Source organism: Hippocampus bargibanti, linkage group LG06 (assembly GCF_051943395.1).
Source record: "Hippocampus bargibanti isolate YZ-2025 linkage group LG06, ASM5194339v1, whole genome shotgun sequence".
NCBI lineage: Eukaryota > Metazoa > Chordata > Actinopteri > Syngnathiformes > Syngnathidae > Hippocampus > Hippocampus bargibanti.
In genome coordinates, this window is record NC_142739.1 from 22,828,421 (window position 1) to 22,845,076 (window position 16,656).

Sequence of the window (16,656 nt, forward strand, 5' to 3'; positions counted from 1 at the left end):
CCGAAGACAGCTGCGGTCGGCTCCAAAACTTTCCATGACCCTTGTGAGGGTAGAGTGGATCAGAAAATAGATCACAACCGGCTTTTTCTGTTTAATTCTTACACGTTGATTTTAGCACAGTACTTGAAGGAAGCAAAAGCACTTGGAGAACATTGAAAATTATTATTATTTGATTATAGTGCTGAGGTAAGCAATTTTCAGCCACTGTCAAACGATGTGTTGGCAATGTAATGCCTTCGGATGTTCGACCGATTAAATTCAACAAATTAATACTGCCCTTACACGACAACTCACTGCGGTCGTACACATCAAAATTCAACACTGTGTTTTTATTTGTGACGGATCCGTACGTACATCGGTAGTTGCAAGATTTTTTTCTTGTCTTTACTCATAAACAGATGGAATGAGAGATGGAATGACCTTTACATAGGTTAGCGTGCCATTTGTGGTAGCTTAAACCTAAAGATGATTTAGTTGCAACAGAAATATGCCCCTTTGTGCCTTTGCAACTCCCACATGCCGACATCTTTAAAAGGTCACAGCCAAGCAAAACATACAGCAGCAATGCTTTCCCATAACAAACATGAACAGAAACACTGGAGACAACCTCGCTGCGTTTATCTCTCCATTAGAAAGCCTCACTCAACTTCAAAGTCATCATCATGGATGCAAAGACGTCTCGTATTTTACATTGAAAATAAACATGAAAAAAACAGGCAGTTAGCCTCTCTCACCAGGTCAGCTGTTGCTAAATTCAAACAGCAAAGTGGGTGTGGCTTACACAGTCCAATTTTGGTGTCACTTTGAAGGATCCTGTGTTGCTTTGTGTAAGAGGGTTCGGTAAATGATACAACTTTTGGAGAGAGTTGAGGTTCTTTATTAGGACGGCTGTGTTGGTTGGAGGGAGAAGGCTATTGACATGTGTGGCTCTCATAGGCTCTCATCAGACTGACTTGCAGCAACGCGCATGCATGGACCTGGGAACGGATTATTCTCATTTTAATGGTTTCCTATGGGAAATTAATTTTTGGGATACACACTTTTTGTCTTACACACTATTTGGGGACCAATTAAGTTCATAAGCCATGGTATCACTCTAAGTCAAGGCCCGCGGGCCAAATCCGGGCCGCCACATCATTTTTTTTCGGCCCGCGAAAGCAAATCAAACTTGTTAAATTCCATGATGATTGCTAAAATCTGAGCCAAAATTTCATATTTTTGGATGTCAACCACAATAAAAGTCATTATTCTTGACTTCAGATTTGAAAACGAGTTATTCATTAATTTGCTGTGTGCTCTATATGTAATATTTGAAGGGATTTAAACATTCTAATGGGTTCCCCAAATTCATAACGGCCCTCGAGAGGAAACCATAACTACAATGTGGCCCGCGGCAAAAAATGACTTTGACACCCTTGCTCTACATTTTATTCATAAGCGCCTTTCAAAACTCTCCAGGACACGTTATAGTTACAAACAACAAAGAAACACATGAACAAAAACATTATAGATAACATTATAAATAATAAAAAATGATATTCATGTAAACTGTGAATGCTGTCCCTTGGCTCTAAAGTCCAACTGAATGTTCTTTTGAGGAAAAAGGGAAATAAATCAGTTTTCTAAAATTATGCTTTATAGTTTGAGTGGGTGTGGAAATATCTCAAACAAATCCAAATCATTTCGGACCAAAAATGCCAATTTGTCTTTTTGAGACCTTCGCCATTGGAGCCCCACCGTGTCCTTTTTGTCCAGTATAAAAGCTGCACTTATGAACATCATGCTCTTTCTTGATAGATAAATAATAAAATAATGGCCGAATGATGCCTCGGGGGAATTGGAGAGCACAAACACGTTCAATCTCTCCGGTGTTGTGTACATCAGAGGCAATGTAAAAACACAGGAAACGCTTATAGCTTGAGTTTAAAACACATTTGAAGAACAAAAAAAATATATATATATATATATAAGATCAAGTAAGGGGTTCATTGTGGGTTCATGTCATTATATCATAACAGAAGTGTGTTGAGAAGCTCTTTGTCCTCTCGGGGGCTAATAAAGCTGATTTATTGGTGTGTTATGGAATAGTTAGGCTTCGTCCAGCTGATGGAACAGCATGACTGGTGCTAAAGGCCTTCCTCGGGGTTGCATCCATCCGGGCTTTGTGTGTGTGTGTGTGTCTATGTAAGTGTTTGTTTGTGTGCGTGTTTGTGTGTGTGTGTGCGTGTGTGTGTGTGTGTGTGTGTGTGTGTGTGTGTGTGTGTGTGTGTGTGTGTGTGTCCGCCCGCATATGTGTGTTTTAGCTCACATTGTGAGGACATAAATCAGTAGAGGTTGTATTGTTGCGGTTTGTCCCACTTTGGGAGACAAAAACACTTTAATCAAGGCAGTTTATTCATTTTATGGTGAAGACTTTGGTGTGTAGAGAAGAGTTCGGCAGGAATATAAATAAATGAAATGTCCTCTGAAGTAATGGAAAAACCAATGCATCGGCACGCGAGTGTGTGTGTGTGTGTGCGTGAGAAAGAGAGACAGCAAGGAGTGTGAAAGACAGATTGCCATTGTGTGAGATGAAACAAAGCAATCCACGAGGATGAAAATCAAAGAATGAAATCTCAGATAATAATGGATACACTCAGACCTGGTGAAGATGACGGAGGGAAGAAAGAGCACTGAAGTCTTTGGAATCTCTGCAGCTCATTCACCATTTTTGTCAACAATTATTCAAGAGCCGCACTGAAAAGATAAAAACAATACAAGAGAAGAAATTAAATAATTATTGTGAAAATATTGAAAATAATGTCATGTAAGATATGCCAAATGAAGATGGACTGAAGGAAGAATAAAAGTCATAAAACCTTGCTTAATGTGAACATTAAAAATAGTTTTTAGGTAAAAGTTCACCCCAAAATTGTATTTACACATAGAAAAAGAATATAAGAAGATGTAGGAATTAATCTGAAAAGCTTTTAGTAAACTGTTTATTACTCAACAAAAAATGAAAATATGTACGTGGATACACACAGATCCATCCATCCAACCCACCCAAATCTATCTATCTAGCTATCTATCTATCTATCTATCTATCTATCTATCTATCTATCTATCTATCTATCTATCTATCTAAGCAACGTACCTACCTAGCTAGCTAGATATCGATATATCTAGCTAACTCTCTATCTAGCTAACTAGCTTGCTATCTATCTAGCTAGCGATCTATCTATCAAGATAGCTATCTAGCTAGATATCTAGCTAGCGATTTAGCTAGCTAGCTAGTATGTCCCGCTTACTACTTCATGCGAACATATTATAAGGACAGAGATTACCTAATGTAAACAAAATAAAGCGGAATAGTTTCTCTCCTCATGTCTCTGATAGAATTCCGTTACAACATTTAACTGCCTCAAACATGCGCCATTTCTGCTCCATCCTCCAGTAAGGGCAAATAAATGGATCAACCTCGAAGACAAATAAAAATGTCAACTAGAATGTTTCCAGAAGTCTCTTACTTACTCCATCATTCTTTTATCCCTTCCTTCATTTTTCTCCACCTCCCTTCACTCTCAAGCGAGCCCCCCTCTTCGCGATTTCCCCCGAAATATGTCCCTCTTTATCGTGTGTGACATGGCGGGATAGGCCTGTCCGGGCCAGGTAATGATTTTTTTTTTTTGTTCTTATTTCCGCGCTGAGAGGGATCCGCGTGGTGCTGGTTATCAGGCCATTTATTACCCTGCCAGCTCACCACTCAGCTGTCTGACTAAATGCAATCTGCCCTGATTCACACAATTACCCCACGTTGGCGAGAGGAAGAGGAATAACCCTCTCACAGTGGGTCACTGGGAGTTTAAGGAAATACACAATCACCTCCGTGCTTTGCTAAATCGGACAGGCTTTTGCTTAAAGTGTACACATGTGAAGGTATACATATTCGCCAGTTAAAGGCTTGCGTCTACAGGCTATTTATTTCCACAAAGGAGTAGAATTCAGTTTAAGTTGCTATGGAACCGTCACAATGGTAAACGATCACAGTGCAACGTGGGAGCATGGATTCACACAACATGGGGAAGGGTTCACATTAGCCACTTCTGGAATGCTAATTGTGATGAAAAACGTCATCTCAACACAGATTTTTATTATGTCCTCTTACATTTAGAGCAGGAGAGTCAAACACATTTTTGTCGCAGGCCACATTGTAGTTGCAATTTCCCTTGAAGGGCTGTTATGAATTTTGGGGAACCATATAAGCGTTTACTCCCACCCACTTATTACATACACAGCACACACCAAATTGACGAATAACTACTTTTAACTCATTCACTGCCATTCCCGAATTATTCAGGAATTGCAAATATGATGTGAATTTGTTTGGGTTTTGGTTTTTTCTTGTGGGAGTGCTGATAAAGCACTGGTCAGACCTTTGGCAATGTTCTTCTCTTCCACGAGGGGGCTGCATTTGACTTTTGTCCATGTTAGCGCTTTGTTACAGCCTCAGCTGTTGTTAGAGCGCTATGTAAATCAATATGTATGATTTGTGTTGTACAGTAAAGTCTCGTTATATCGATATTCAAGGGAGTCCGAAAAAATATCGATATAACCGGGACTATCGATATATCCGACCCTGTTTGCATGTAATTTTCTCCGTGCGTGCATAGAAATAGTATCGATATAACCGGGACTATCGATATATCCGATATCGATATAACGAGACTTTACTGTATTTAGGAAAGCCACCCCCATTTCAAGCTCAGATAACTCCAGACCCATATAATTTAGGAATTCACTACTTTTTTTTAAAAAAAAGAAGAGAGTCTAACATTTTTTTACGCTGAATTGAATGTTTATGTAGTCCCAAAAACTCAATATTCTGTAGGTCCTGCAATTTCATTTAAAATGACAAAAACCCTGGCACTGGAGTAGACACATGTTTACACATGTTTGGCAGTGAATGAGTTTAAATCAGAAGTAGAGAATAATGCCAATTATTGTGGATTACACATGAACATTTAAAATTTTGATTTTAGACTTCAGCAAGCATCATGAAACTTGACATGCGTGATTTTCTATCACGGGCCACAAAAAAATGATATGGCGGGCCAAATCTGGCCTTGAATTTGACACCTGTAATTTAGATCAATTCATAAAGGATAAGTTGTTACGAGTGTACTAAAATTGTTGGTGATGCACCAGGTGACTCTTAGGGGAAGGCTGCCATTTGATTGAAACCGGTATTTTGTTCAAGGTCCAAAAATCCATCCATATGCTGTACCATAGAGAACCAAACTGGGTCCATTTGGTGAAAATGAAATTTTCCATGCAAATGATTTATTGCAAAGATTATGCACTTAGATTATCCACTCTTAAACGGAGCAGATCACCTCTGAAATGACCAATAAATCTTCCGATTCCTCATCACAAGGTGAATAATCCAGCGTGTCCACTGAGTCGGATAGTGACAGCGATTACAACTTCCACCGTGTAGAAAATGAACACGTTCATTTGTTTGAAGGTCGATCAGGTGGGCTGAATCCAGAGTCATATCGTAGGCCGTGATTTACTGAAGATTTGCATGTATAGGGAGAGCTGCTAAATTTTGCACAGGGAATGCGTTTTATTTTACCTGTTGAATAGTGCTGGGTAATTATGCGTTTTTAATAGCGCTTTAGAAAGGCAGGTGCAAACCAATACGTAAAGGGGTACCAGCAAAAGCAACATTCATGGATGTGGGTGGTATGATGAACAATGACTTCTCAACAATGTTGCTAGCTTGCTATAAGGTGAAAATAACGGATAGAGTGATACCTCCGCTGGAAAAACGCTTCAGCTCACGAACTTTTCGCCTCACGAACATTACATTTGCGAGCATATAGTCTCGGCTGACGAAGTAGTTTTCGACAGACGAACCAAACCACACGGTTGAACAGTGCCACAGTGGCTGGCGGAATCGTTTTCGTCACCCCCTTTGAGTGCAGATTTGGTTTTCTATCGAGTGGAGTACTATTGCTATGATGGGACTGAAAAAGACCCCACCACACGCTAGTGTTAAGCCAAAGAAGACACAAAGGAAAATTATGGTCGAGCACAAGAAGAAGATCATCGAAAAACACCAACGAGGTGTGCGTTTGTGTGACTTAATGTCCCAGTACCAGTATGCTAAGTCGACCATTGCTACGTGTGACTAAGGGTGTTTCTGTGTTGTCTAAGCAACAGTCTCAGGCAATAGAAGAGGTTGAAAAATGTCTGTTGATTTGGATTAACAAAAAGCAGCTAACAGGGACAGTGTGAGTCAGGGTATTATCGCCGAGAAAGCGCGACAAATTCACTCGGATATCAAGAGGTAACTACATCAACGACCATCACAAAGGTATATAAAATGACTTTATTATATAGTACAGTTTATTTATTTAATTATAATACAATAGTACATTTGTTATACGTAAAATAAGGTATCTTTTGTGTATTTGTAACGCTTATTTAGTAGAAAATTATGTTTTATGGGGACCTGGGAATGGATTATTCTAATTTTCATGGTTTCTTGTGGGAAATAAATGTTCGAAAGACAAATTTATCGCCTCTCACACAATTTCTGAGGTATCACTGGAGATAAATTAGATTTGATTCAGAGGACAGATTTTAATAAAATGGCTTCTAACCACCAGTTGTTAATTTTGGTGTCTGTACCGTATTGTCCGGTGTATAAGGCACATCCAAAAGCCTTGATTTTCTTCAAGTAGTTGCCACAACAGGTCTCGCAACTACTGTCAGCAGCCACCGACAAACTCAATTTTCCCCCCTTGAAGAACTCATTCATAACCGCAGCCACTACTATAGCGCCTTATAATGTGGTGTGCCTTGTATTTGGAAAACTTTTATAAATTCATATATTATATTTGGAAAAGTTTTTTCACTCATTCAGGTGTGCCTTATAGTGCAATGCGCCTTATATAGGAAAAAAAGTTTGAAAATACACCATTCATTCGGGGTGCACCTTATATTCTGGTGCACCTTATACACCGGAAAATATGGTACAGTAAAGTCTCGTTATATCGATATCGGATATATAAATAGTCCCGGTTATATCGATATTTTTTCGGACTACCTTGAATATCGATATAACGAGACTTTACTGTATTTTAAAATCTAATTGGAGTTATGGGCTACCTTCTCAAAACCACTCTTTCCATATATAATGTTTTTGACTCGGGCTCCGCCATAACGCTTTTATTCGGAGATTGAAACCGAGTTACTGACTGAGGACATTGGTGTTCCCTAGATATGCAAATTATGTTCTTAATCAAGAAAAACAGTTCCCACAAACAAGGACAAGAACTCAAAGGTTTACTGACTTTCCATTGCAGATGATGTATTTACCGTATTTTCCGGACAATAAGGCGCTACTTCAATTAATGACATATTTTTATTTTTTTTCCATATTTAAGGCGCACCGGATTATAAAGCGCACCTTCAACAAAATACATATTTGGAATTTTTTACCATATATAAAGCATGCCGGATTATAAAACGCACCTTCAATGAACAACATATTTTAAAACCTTTCCCATATATGAGGCACACCTGATTATAAAGCGCAACTACAACGAATGACATATTTTTAAACTCTTTGCATATATAAGGCTCACCGGATTACAAGGCACAACTTCAAAGAATGACATTTTTACATGTTTTCCATATATAAAGTGCGGTGGATTATAAAGTCAAAGTCAAAGTCAGCTTTATTGTCAAATATGCTAATATGCATGACATACAGCACAGATGAAATTACTGTCCTCTCGGACCCAGCATGCAAGGCACTTATAATTACTTAACAAACATAAACATTAAAACGCCAATTTGCCCGACTTCAACTAATGACATATTTTAAAACTTTTTCCATATATAAAGCGCATCGGATTATAAAGCGCCCTGCCGGTGTTTGAAATAACGTCTGTCCGGAGGCCCGAGGCGTACAACTTTCAAAACGTCTCGGCCCGGGTGGCCGACAACTTCAAGGAAAAAAAAAAAGTTTTTTTCCAAATCAAATGTTTGTTTTATTCAATAAAGCATAGATATATATATAATATATAATATATATAAGCCACATGGACTCTTCCTTCTAAGCGCCTATCAAAGCTCTCAAGTATACTTTACAGTCACGGTATAGTCCGAAGCACGAAACAGGCTTCTGATTGGCTGCCGTGCTGAATATGCAAAAAGCCAAACGAACGTTTGTTTGGCTTTCGCTTAGAAACACGCTTTAAAGGGTTTTAGCAGACAACGCAATGCAAACATTGCATTGTGCATCATGATGACAAACGACAACTGGAGCAAAATCTTCAGCAAGGGATATTTACCATAAATTAAGCAAGGGAGCATTTGTGGTTGGTACTTCCTTATTTTAAAAAAATCATTTATACTTTGCAACAATATTTTTTTTTTAGATTAGTCATCTTATTGTGTTTCAAGTTGTGAAAAATGGCGCAGGCAACTTTATGGCCGAGCAGGCAACTTTTCAGAGTTGTCTGCCCTGGTGTTCGCTACCTTTTTGTCATGAGTTTCAGACACTGCTTTTAGGTATGATTTATAGTGCAGAAAATATGGTACTTCAAATGCCTTAAGTATAAAAATAAACACTATATTCTGTACTGATTGTTTCTGGTCTATAATGCATGGTCAATGCATGGTCAACAGGGGGCTGTATTGAAATGTTCAACTTGATGCCACAGCAGTTTCCCACTCAAATATTGTAGCTCAAGGTCTTTTATCAAATCATCATCACTTTTGCTATGCTAACGTACGCTACATTCGAGTTCACTCATAGAGCACAAGTCATCGAAACGGCAAAGAAACAGGCCACATTTCTCTCCTAGACCAGCGTTTTTGTATTTTGTGCATGCAAGTGTGTGTGCGTGTGTGTGTGTGTGTGTGTGTGTGTGTGCGTGTGTGTGTGTGTGTGCGTGTGCGTGTGTGTGTGTGTGTGTGTGCGCGTGCGCATCTACCTTTGTGTGCCTGATGAAAAAAGGTGCTCAGCAATATTTAGCACTGCTGCAGGTTTAGCACACACCGCAAGACTTATCTCCACAAAAGAGCCAAAAGTACACAAGTGTCTGATGCAGGAAGAACAGAATCACATACAGTGAGACCTCAACTTAAAAACACCTTATCTTACAAACTTTTCATCTTACAAACGTCAAATTTCTGAAAATTAAACCTTAAAGATGATTCTGATTCTGATTCTGATAATGAGCACTATTTTCATAATACACACCCACCGCGGCTGGCGGAGTGATCTTCGGCGGAAGCACACGACCAAACAGCACCAGAGGTTAAATGACCAACAGTCCCTATGGAAGGTGACTCTCCTTCGATAAGCCATCAACGACCAACAAAAAGGTAAATAAAACTTTATTTTACAGCACAGTTTATTTCTTTAATTACAGTCCTCATGTAATGCGCCTCTCTTTCCAAACAGCAATTCCCTTTGACCTTCGACCTCCAACGCCATTCCATCAAGCCATAAATGACCATCACAAATGTAAATAAAGTGACTTTATGATACAATGCAGTGTATTTATTTCATTACAATACAATAGCACATTTATTATACATAGAATAAGGTATGTTGTGTGTAGTTTTAATGCTTATTTAGTTGAAAAGTATATTTTATGGAAACCCGGGAACGGATTATTCCCATTTTAATGGTTTCCTATGGGAAATTCATTTTTGAGATACACACTTTTCGCCTTACACACTCTGTCTGGGAACCAATTAAGTTCGTAAGTTGAGGTCTCACTGTATTTGGGTATTTATTGATAAACATAATCCATAAAAATGGAGAAATGGATCGGGCTGAAAAAAAACCCTCAAAGCCAGAGTACCGTATTTTCCGGTGTATAAGGCGCACCGGAATATAAATCTTACCCCAATGAGTGGTGTATTTTCAAACATTTTCCATATATAGGGTGCACTGGACTCAAAGGCGATTATTACTATGAACGATAAGGTGAACTGTTTTGTTGTTTCAGTTTTTTTAAATTACCGTAATTTCTGTTGTATAAGGCACACCGGAATATAAGGCGCACCCCGAATGGATGTTGTATTTTCAAACGTTTTCCATATATAAGGCGCACCTTCAATGAATGAAAAAAGTTATCCAGTTAAAATATCCCATCAATCAGGCTCCACAAATAACCCGCACAAGTCATCTGTACACTTGATGCAAAAAGCTATCAACCGAGCTAAACAGATCACAATTGATGAAGAACTAGATACAATTATCACAGAGAAAGCACCTACAAGGGATCATTCCTCAAGATGGTGAAGGAAGCCTATCTTCCTCATCAAGTGTTTCATGCTGAGGAAACCGGACACTCAATTCCATCAAGCCATTAACGACCATCACAAAGGTAAATAAAATGACTTTATTGTACAGTACAGTTTATTTCTTTAATATAATACTATAGCACATTTATTATCCATAAAATAAGGTATATTTCGTGTCATTTTAAGGCTTAGAAAATTAGAAAGTAGAAACTTATGTTTTATGGGGACCTGGGAACGGATTATTCTAATTTTAATGGTTTCCTATGGGAAATTAATTTTTGGGATACACACTTTTCACCTTAGATTGTCTGGGAACCAATTAAGTTTGTAAGCCAAGGTCCCACTGTATTAGTATTAGTATTAGTATTAGTATTAGTATTAGTATTAGTATTAGTATTAGTATAAGGCACACCTCCAATGAATGAAAATGTTTTTCCAAATATAATATAAATATCAAAAAGTTGACCAATTATAAGGCACACCACATTATAAGGTGCTACAGTAGAGGCTGGCGACATTACTTCTTCTACGGGGGCGAAAGGGAGTCAGTGGTTGCCAGATGTGGCTCAATATTACTTCACATATAAGGTGCACCGGCATATAAGGCGCATGGTCATCTTCTTAAGAAAATCAAGGCTTATAGGTGCGCCTTATACACTGGAAAATACGGTAAGTAAAGGATTCATTCAATGAGCTTTTTCATGACATTTCGGAACTGTGATTTACTTTGTGTCGAAGATACGTTAGCATGACAATACGACATTGGCTGATAAATCCAACGGGTATTGTTAGGTAGTGTCAAAGCTGGCCTGCAGCAGCTGTTGTGCTGTTATATACGCCATACGCTGCATTCAAACCCTTAGCCATCTACACGTACACACTCACACGCACACACGCAGACCAGCTGGACAGCGGATGCATGGTCTACAACACGTGTGAGGGTGGTTGGGGGTTATCCATCATGGCTAACCTCCATAGACCGTGGAAAACATCCTCCTCTCACACGTATTTCTAATTACAGTATTCACATAAGTCAACATTAACTAGTTATCAGCTGTCTCAGGTTGCTTTTATCAAATGCTTGCTAATGCCCACTTGTGCTCAAATTGTAATTTATGCCACGATAAACTAAAATTGTACCGCATTTTCCGGTGTATGAGGCTGATGGAGAATAAGATGTTATCATATTTAAAAGTCCCATGCTTAGCTGACCAACCAACCAATAGGCCCACAGTAAAAAGTGAAACAGACACAGCCTGTTAAACTGTTATCTTCATCTAGGAGATCTGGCCTTGGACAGAATTTAGGCCTTGGGAAACTCCTTCGTCACAGGAGGACTTGAAATTCCTTCACAGGAAGAGCTCATAAGACAGCCTACAAATTTATCAGTTCATGGAGAAGACAACCAATTAAAATATCTGTTTTATTGCTTATAGCTGTTGCTTAGAATGTCCAGGTGCGTGGTATTCCAATCAAGAAAAGTATGTCTAATTTTAATTTGCATATACTCTCAATAGATAGCTTGGCAAAGGGCTGCAGAATTTCGGCGTCTGTCATGAATGACTTCGTCCCCTGCCGGCAGTAAAATACAATGTTCCTGTGTTTGAGCCTTTGTTCACAGTGTCTGACCGAACATCTCTGACAAAGGCGCACCCAAAAGGCTTGATTTTCTACAAAAGATGACCTTATACGTAACTGCGCCTTATATGTGAAGTAATATTGAGCCACAACAAGTCTGGCAACTACTGTCAGCAGCCACCGATTCAAATCTCCCAACATAAAAGAAGTAGTGCGTAACCACAGCCTCGACTGTCGCACCTTAGAATGTGGTGTGCCATATACGTATTGGTAAAACTTTTATATATTTATATATCATTCTTGGAAAATTTTTCATAATTGAAGGTGCGCCTTATCACCCCGGTGAGCCTCATATATGGAGAAAGTTTGAAAATACATTATTCATGGGGGGCATACCTTATACTCCGGTGTGCCTTATACAACGGAAAATATGGTTATTGTTTGACAGGATTAAAACATGACAAGTGATTTAGTGGTGTGTCTGTGCGTGTGAGTGCGTGTGTGCGTGCGTGCGTGCGTGTGTGTGTGTGTGTGTGTGTGTGTGTGTGTGTGTGTGAGTTTAATTGGACCTCCTTAAGCTTCTCTCCAGGTGATGAACCTCATCTGCTCTTTTTTTGATTGAGGACAACAGATGGACTGTGAGCAAAACACACAGGCACACACAAATGAGCATGCATGTACACACACGCACACACACGCACACGCACACACGCACACACACACACACACACACACACACACACACACACGCACGCACGCACGCACGCACGCACGCACGCACGCACGCACACACACACACACACACACACACACACACACACACACACACACACACACACACACACACACACACATATTAAATCATAGCGGTCCCCACAATAATAATCTTCTTCTTTTCCTTTCGGCTTTTCCCATCAAGGGGTCGCCATAGCAAATCAGTGTCCGCCATCTTTAGAGGTTTGATCCGCATGTTTGTTTTGGCCAAGCTTTTACATCGGATGCCCTTCCTGACATAACCCTCTGTATTTATCCGGGCTTGGGACCGGCACAAGAAGACTTATGTCCCTTTGTGGCTACATTACAAGCAAAACGCTCTGTAAAAGGCTACCAAACACAAAATGGTCATCAGCACAGCAACAATCAAAACAGCAAAAACTATACTCATCATTTGATGACAATGCTCTGATACATTTCATTGATAAGCGCCTTTCAAAACTCTCAAGGTCACTTTACAGTCACAAGATAAGTTTTTTTGTGGGTGAGCAGCGGCAGCCATATGCGTCAGCATTCATGCAACCCGGAATGACTCAAATTGATAGAAAGTTAGCTTGCTAGCTAATAGATAGCTAGTTAGATAGCTAATATATAGCAAATAGATAGCTAGCTAGGTAGCCAGCTATATAGCTAGCTTAGTAGCCAGATAGAAAGATAGCTAGGTAGCCAGCCAGATAGATAGCTAGGTTGTTGTCACTTTGTGTCATTGTGCATCATGTGGAACGGATACGGATCTACGGGGTAAGATAATGTGTGTGTGTGTGCGTGTGTGTGTGTGTGTGTGTGTGTGTGTGTGTGTGTGTGTGTGTATGGCTATTTTGTGGGTCACTTTTTATCTTTCCCCGTAGATCTGTATCCGTTCCACATGATACAGCCCGTGTAAATTGTTAGCACATCTGTCTGACAGCAAGCAAGGGACACACTGAACCAATTGGCAGCCAATCGCAGAGCACATAGAGAAAATAACCATCCATACTCCTACAATTTGGATTAACTCGGCTAGCCGGTTTTTCTTTGACTTTTTCAGAATATTTTTAACAGGTTAGTACAGTCAAACCTCGGTTTCTCGACCAATTCGGTTTTTGTCCATAAATGTCGTTTTCTTTTACACTTTGGTTTACAACCGAAAAGTGACACGAACTTGAATGCACCACTCGACTCCCATCCGCTTCCTTATATGTCACTTCCTTGTGTCGTGTCTCATTGTGACCGACACATTGTAATAATAATAATAATAATAATAATAATAATAATAATAATAATAATAATAATAATACCTTTAATTTCTAAGCGCCTTTCAAAACTCTCAAGGACACTTTACAGTCACAGGATTTTTTGTGGGGTGAGCAGCAGCAGCCATTCGCGCCAGCGTTCAGTCCACCCGTAAGTTTTCCTCGTGTACCATTCCATTGTGAGCAGGCATGTGTGTATTGTTCAATCACAATAAAAAAAGCAGATATTGATTACATTGATTTTAATGAGAAATGTTTCAGTTTTTGTCCGAATCCGTTTTCGAATAGGTTTCTGGAACAGATTATGGTCAAAAATGGAGGTTTGACTAGATGAATAAAAACATGGTTTCTTCAAATTGATTTCAGTGTCTCATTTCTTTTGTTTGTTCGGTTTTCATTTTCAGAAATGTTGAACGTAAGCTCGTCCATTTCACCATCACTTGTTTTAAAAGCATTTCCCTAAATTTAATGGGCTCGCCTGAAGTGAATTTATTCATTCACAAATTTATTCGGTAATTGAAAATATGACGTAGAGCGCCGTTCCCGAATTTGTTCTGGTTTTGTTTTTTTCTTGTTTGGGTGCTGATAAAGCGCTGGCCATGGCCTCCGGCAATGTTTTGCCTTTTCCACAAGGGGGCAGAATTGCAATTTTTTCCATGTTAGCGCTTCTTTCGAGCTTCAGCTGTTGTTAAAGCCCTATACAAACCAATATGTATGTATTGCATTGTATTTTGGACAGCCACCCTCATTTCAAGCTCATATAACTTCTGACTCATAATTTAGGAATTAACTATTTTTTTCCTCATGACAGAAGAGAGTCTAATGTTTGTGACGCTGCATTTAATGTTTATGTCGTCCTAAAAGTCAATATTCAGTGGGTCCTGGAATTTGAGTGACAATGACAAAAACCCTGGCACTGGAGTGGACACATTTTGCATATCGTCTGGCAGTGAATGAGTTCATTAAAAATGGGTCATATTTGACTGGAAAAACTCAGTGAGGTAAGGGATGCGACAACTGCAATTTTTTTTTTTGCTAAAGTTGGTCTTGCATGCACCAACTTTCACATTACTGCAAATTCTTCATCTTTTAAGTGGTTTCCCGCAGATCAAAGACGTGCACTGAAATTAATCGAAGCCTTAACAGATGACCACCAACTTTCCCGGCCTGCAATTATAAGCCAGAGTGCTACAGAAAGATTCATTCATATTCGCCTTTGTTAGATGGATATCGCCTCAAGAAGGCATTTCCCAAAAAATGTGTATGTATGTTTTTTAAGAGGCTATTATTGTGTAAGACACTCAACCTCAGCAGACCTTGAAGACCTAATCATTTTCATGATTAGGATGAAATTAAGTGATAGTTGTGAAATGAACAACGAAGACGGGAAAGCCGTTTCTCTTTTGTTCGTGTTAATGATTCTGTGTGTTGCTGTTGTTACATAATGGGGACACATAGGCGAGACAGCCTTTTTTTTTTTTACCAGAACTGACCCCGGATCGTTTTCACAGTTTACATAATCGACACTGAACAACATTCCATTTGGTCCACATCCATTTGCCTCAAGGGGCCACATTCATGCATAATAAGAAATAATTACCAGGTGCTCCAGTATGATTGCTCATACTTGCTTCAAAAATTTTTGTCGCTGTGGATTTTGGTGAGGAAAAAGGATGCAAAAAAAGCTGATTTAAAAAAATGTTGAAATTATGTTTCAACATCACATTGTTAGGCTACATGAACTCATTGAAACTAAGAGCAATTGTTGGGCAAATATGGGCTAGTTTTCGCCACACCTCCATTTCATTGAGTGCAGACGTGGTTGGTTATCGAGTGGATTACTTTTGCTATTATGGGACCGAAAAAGACCCAGACACAGGCTAGTGTTAAGCCGAAGAGGACACAAAGGAAAATTACGGTCGAGCAGAAGAAGAAGATCACCGAAAAACATGAACGAGGTGTGCGTTTGTATGACTTTGCGTCCCAATACCAGTATGCTAAGTCGACCATTGCTATGTGTGGCCAAGGGTGTTTCTGTGTTGTCTAAGCAACAGTCTCAGAGAATAGAAGAGGTTGAAAAACGTCAAAAGCAGCTAGCAGGGGACAGTGTGGGTGACGGTATTATCGCCGAGAAAGCATGGCAGCTTCAGTCGGATATCATCAAGAGGCAACTACATCAACTACCATCACAAAGGTAAATAAAACAACTATTATACAGTACAGTTTATTTAGTTAATTACAATACAATAGCACATTATTATACAGTAGTTTTAAGTTTTATTTAGGAGAAAATTATGTTTTATGGGGACCTGGGAACGGATTATTCTCATTTTAATGGTTTCTTATGGGAAATAAATGTTTGGCAGATGAACTTTTCTCCTCACACACGCTTTCTGGGAACCAATTCAGTTCGTAAGATGAGGTATCACTGTATTTGCATTGTCTTCAGATTAGTTTTGGTTCCAACTTTAATTTCTGAAATTTAGGGGTAATCTGTTTTAGAGCAAGATTACTGTATTTTCTGGAATATAAAGCACACCTTCAACGAATGACATATTTAAAAACCTTTTTTCATACATAAGGTGCACCGCGTTTAAGGGGCACCTTCAATAAATGACATATTTGAAAACGTTTTCCATACATAAGGCATTATGAGGTGCATGGTAAGCTTTTGAAAAAATCTAGGTGCGCCTTATAGTGCAGAAAATACTGTATATACATAGATGGATTTGTTTTGAGTTGATTGAAAATGCAC

General features: G+C 39.1%; 1 long non-coding RNA gene across 1 annotated transcript in view; it reads right to left on the reverse strand.

The window, feature by feature from the left end:
* Positions 1 to 2,638: 2,638 nt before the first annotated feature.
* Positions 2,639 to 16,656, reverse strand: part of LOC148896834 (uncharacterized) — a 138,302-nt gene continuing 124,284 nt past the window's right edge. The window contains exon 3 of the long non-coding RNA XR_016115265.1: positions 2,639 to 2,736. This is a non-coding gene — a long non-coding RNA (uncharacterized LOC148896834). The remainder of the gene's footprint in view (positions 2,737 to 16,656) is intronic.